The sequence below is a fragment of the Chanos chanos genome, chromosome 11, assembly GCF_902362185.1.
Source record: "Chanos chanos chromosome 11, fChaCha1.1, whole genome shotgun sequence".
Taxonomy (NCBI): Eukaryota; Metazoa; Chordata; class Actinopteri; order Gonorynchiformes; family Chanidae; genus Chanos; species Chanos chanos.
This window is the reverse complement of record NC_044505.1, coordinates 23,638,094-23,643,093: the sequence shown is the minus strand read 5'-3', so window position 1 is coordinate 23,643,093 and position 5,000 is coordinate 23,638,094. Positions and strand designations below refer to the sequence as shown.

Here is a 5,000-nt window from a genome sequence, read left to right as displayed (position 1 = left end):
TTAATATCTGAGTCATAAAATCAGGAAATTGAGATTAGACTCCTTAGTCGAATGTGCCCATGACCACTCAACAGAATTCGCACTGTTAACAGATTCGCTAGAGACCTATTCCTGACATAAAGATGAACTTGACTCGCGTGAATACATCATAGAGATCCCAGTGCCCTTAAAACTAACAAGAAGGCGAGGCACCCGGTAGCCTGACGAAATGACAGATCTTTAACTGTCGTTTTAGTGTGTTGTTGTATCTCCGTGGTGGAATCGTGATACCCGCGGAGGTGATAAAGACTAGACTGACACGAGGACAGATGCGCAGCAGTCGATCCCGTATGAACGGGAAACGACCGGATTCTGAATTTGATTGACACTTCTCTATGAGTTCCGCGTGGGACGCGGATTGATGACAATTTGTCTTGGCATCCATCCCTCCGAAACAGTATGAAGACATACAGGATTGTTTTCCAAATACTGTCAATCACGACTTTGAATCGAAATGTGGAAGATATGAAAACGGTTCTACTTGGAGCAAAGGGGAATGATAAAAATAGCTTAACATTTATGATGGCAGATGTGTGTGCATATCTTAGAGCAGAACTTTCATTAAGTTTGTTCTCTTTGGATACTGTTAACAAAAGATATTGAAAATAGACCTAATTGGTAACGAAAAAAAAATTGAGCGTTGTGCTTTTTTGTTTCTGTACTTTTCCTCTGCGTGCGCCTTCACGGATATAGCGCCTGTCCTTGTACTTTAATTACTGAAACGATCTAAAGCATGATATCTACCACTGATGAGCGCGTGGTGGAAATTGTTATTTTACGTTAGCGTGCAGCGGCGCGCAGCCAACAGCGCGCGACTCAATCGTAAATCTCCCGCTTTAGCTCTAGATTCTGATGTTTATTCCCTACGATGAATGGAGGCTGTAGCAGGCTATTGTCTGAATGGCCACCTCACCACATTAAAAAAAAAAAAGGAAAAAAGAAAAAGCATTCGTGGTAAAGCACTACACTGGTCCATGCCCCAATAACATTTCTCTGTTATAATCCCACTTTTTAGAAAAAATACACAGAATTATGTAATGACCCGCTTTTGTCGGATTAAAATCTTCATTAGAGTATACGAATACAGCGGTTACATAAATAGAATACACTGGTTGGAATGGAAAGATTACAATGTTTGAGGGCTGTGTAGTGGATCTCTCGACGGGTCAACATGGCTGCGAATGTGCAGCAACTGTAGGAGCCTGTTATGGCTTAAAAAGGTTTTCAGTTATATTTTATGAATTAATCGGTGAACCTAGGTTGGATAAACGGCGTAATAATAATAATAATAATAATAATAGGTGAAGTAGTGGGCCAGGTAACAGTCTTTGAACAGCATGCGTGGTACTAGGTGACATGCTGGTGCTGAAAGGGGTGGACTCAAAGTTTTAAAATATTAAAGAACGGCACTTTTTACTGAAATATTTAAGTGCATTTACAGCGTTTGTAATTTACTCAAGTAGTTCAGCCTCATTCAGTTTATACAAGCGACGTTCTTGGGGTTGTTGGAAGTTTTTAGAATATTACTTTACTTTTACAGTGTAAAAACATTCTGCCAGGTTGAGGAAATAAGGTTAGAAGTCCAAGACGTGGTGTTGAGTCAAAAGGATAAGACGATTTTAAAGAACAATCTTGAGCAGAGAATGTCCGTATGTGTCACGTGCGCAGTATGATTAGTGAAAAACGTAAGTACTTTGGTACAATAGACGTACATTTGTATCTTTACGTCCATCTTTCCTGACTTGTCAATACTTCGTGATGAATTCTTCCGTTTAACTATGCCACGAGCAATTGATCGGGCTGATCATGTCCGTGTTTCTCTGTGTTAATGAGGCAGTCGTGGTTTCCTAATTGTAGTTCTGCGACACATTCGATACCTCATGCTGTTTGTTCTGCCATTCAAGCAAAAACTGAACGAGGGAACGACATTCAGGACGCCGTTAGACACATATACTGACTGACACTGAAACGTTTCAGTCGTTGCACTTTGGCGGATTGTCTCCGCTTGAGTCCATAGTTTGGATTGGAATTTGACGCAGAGGAAATGAGTGAGAGTATAGAGAGCGCGTGTCCACTCACATTTCTCCTCTCTGATTAATTAACTATTGACCACTGAGACGTAAATTACAGCTCTCTCTTCCAGATTTTCTGCCAAAGCGATTCATATGCTTGAAATACTTTATTTGTCTAGACAATCGATGTTTTCATTCTGTGCAAGTAATCCATTTGCTCTTTGATGCTCTGGTTGCAAACCACACACACAGACATACACATCCAGACCCAAACGGACAGACGCTGAAAGAGTTTCACAACTGGGGAGCCCAGTGATATGAAGCAGTTCCAGTCGCCACTGTTGGCCATATGGCCACTACCACAGTGCCAGCTCAGTGGCTGTGTGCCTGCGTGTCCCTGTGTGTGTGTGTGTCTGTATGTGTGTGTGTGTGTGTGTGTGTGTGTGTGTGTGTGTGTGAGGTCTGTGAAGGATTTGAAGCCCCGTGCACATCCGACTGAAAAGCCGCTCTGATTGCGACACAGCCATAATCTGGGACGACTCACGCACGACTTCAGTCAGCGAAAAGGCGAAGCTCGGCGTGTTGTTTTTAGGTCAAAGCAGCGGCTGATGTACAGTCACTGGAGTCGGCTCCAGTTACGTCACTTACCATCTATTGTCCACTAGACTGGCATGCCGGGTCTTCTCTTAGCAGAGCGGGAACTGTTTGCCAATGCTAAAGCATTCTGACTGAGAGAATCAGTCTGCATTTGGTGTTTTGTCAGTGGGCCAACCCCTTTGGTTTTATAGATTTCTGACATGACTTTCTAATGGACTTCACTTCCAGTGGTCGTGATACGGACTGAACCGACATGCCAAGGAACTTGCTATCGGACCAGAAGTCTTGGCTGGAGCCGCCTCCCTCAGTGAGGTTGACTCACTGGTCTGAAAAGTGGAGATGTTTCGCTATGCGGTGGCAAAGTGTCACATGATGTGGGTTCAATGAATCAGGTTTAAAAGAGTCATGGGGTCGTCTGCGTAAAGCTTTGCAGGAGCTGAATGCGAAATAGTTGCAAAATAGGAACGAATCAGAAAAAAAAAAATCAAGTTCTGAAACCTCATGTAGCCTGTGCAGCAGTGCACAGAGATCACAAGTTCTACTGATGTATGATGTATGTAGGACAAGAGCTTCATGTTCTACCCAGTGAACTCACACGGGTCCCCGTATATGGTAGTTGAAATGCCTCTGTTAATATCTTTTACATGTATGAATGTGTGGAGGTCTACAGCACAGAAACCTCTGTCTGATAGTCAAACCTGGTAAAACCTCAAAAAGATCAAAAATGAAGTTGTGCAGGACCCTTGGTTTAAACTCCCTAGTTTCTTCGAAAAGTGTATATATATATATATATACACACATATATACATACGCTCCAAGATGACAGTTTGAAATGGAAGGGGAGGGGGGGATTACATGAAATCTTTAAAATCTGCTCTCTATTCACCAAAATAAAATATGGTAAAAATCGGAGAATTAAAGTAAAAGACAGTGAAAGAACTGTCCTTGGATGTTGTCTTTGGAAGTTGAAGCCAGGCAGAACTGTCACTACTGAAACAACACATTACTGCTCATCCTCATGATTCATGCCAGTTAAGCAATGAGTCTGCTCTAGCGCATTTCCATGTTTCTCATCACTCCACCGAGCGAATTTTACCTGCCTGTAAAATTTTGCGTACACATGGTTGCAAAGTGCGCTCTTTTTTAGATACCCTGTCGCCAGAGAGGAAAGCTGGTTTTGTGGCTATGCAACGTTTGACATGAGGCTTCAGATAATGTTGGGTAATTGTGTGGAAGAGATACCTGGAAAACAGTAACAGGTAATGAGTGAATAAGTACCACGTTTACGTGTGTGTCTCTGTGTGTGTCTGTGTGTGTCTGTGTGTGTGTGTGTGCGCTAAGCCTAAAAGTGTCACTGAGCTCTGAAGTTTCCCCCTGCAAAGCAAGTTATTATTTGTTTGTGAAGACTGGAACTTTAGTTTGTTTTGTCTTCCAAATGAGTGTCTTTTCCTTCCACTTCAGTGTAAAAGTGTAAAAGAACATGAAGTGACTTTAGATCCGAGTCAAATTGAGATTTTGTGGGAAAAAGGGTACAGAGTCATGATTACCTCAAATAATAGTGATTAGGCTCCACCCTGTGCACGTTTTATGTGTCCTCTCTCATGCTCTGGAAAGCTTTTCCTTGGCTTATTGTCAACTCTGTGCCTGAGATTTAAAACTTAAAGGACGTTTTCAATCAAACCGCTGCTAAGTTGCTGTTTTGGAGGTGAAAATTTTTAATGCCACAATCAAAAGTGGCCCAAGCTCTGTGTACCTGCCTCATATTAGTGTTTAGACAAGTTCAGGGCTAATTTATCTGTCTTTCACCACCCTCTTCTTTTACTCTAGTGGTTTTCCACAGCATTCAACATCTACATTCAGATCATGCTTTTGACCTGACAGGGTGGCATCATGGTAGGGATGGGATGTCTATTTCTGATCCTGTGTCTGTAGTAGGCTGTCTTAGAGGACTAGACTCTGCTGAGCACTTTAAGAAGTCGTGCATTTCTCTCCTGTCTCTCTCTGCGATTCTTCCCGTGACTATGGTAGTGTTCACCTCCAAGCCTTGGCAAATGGGTTTTTGCACCACTCTACCCAGTTGCCCAGTACGTTAATAACATGGTTCAGTGCCAGTGTATTTAACAAATGTATTATTTGAAGGGGAAAAAGGTTTTAGAGGCCAGGGTAGACGATGATGAATTTCACTTCTTTGGGATTTGAACTTTGAATTTCTGCTCCTCAAAAGTGAATTTCTTTTTTTTCCCCTAACACTGTTCAGAGAGAGATGTGATCCCACGCTGATCCTCTGGAGTGCAGTGGTCCAGAGAAAGGGCCGGAAGGAGTCGTCTGATGTCTTTGTGTGCGTGTGACTGC

The 5,000-nt window shown here is 42.5% G+C and overlaps 1 protein-coding gene across 1 annotated transcript in view; it reads left to right on the top strand.

Moving 5' to 3' along the window:
* Nucleotides 1-5,000, top strand: part of mtnr1aa (melatonin receptor 1A a) — a 31,819-nt gene that overhangs the window by 786 nt on the left and 26,033 nt on the right. The gene's annotated exons all lie outside the window — the stretch shown is intronic.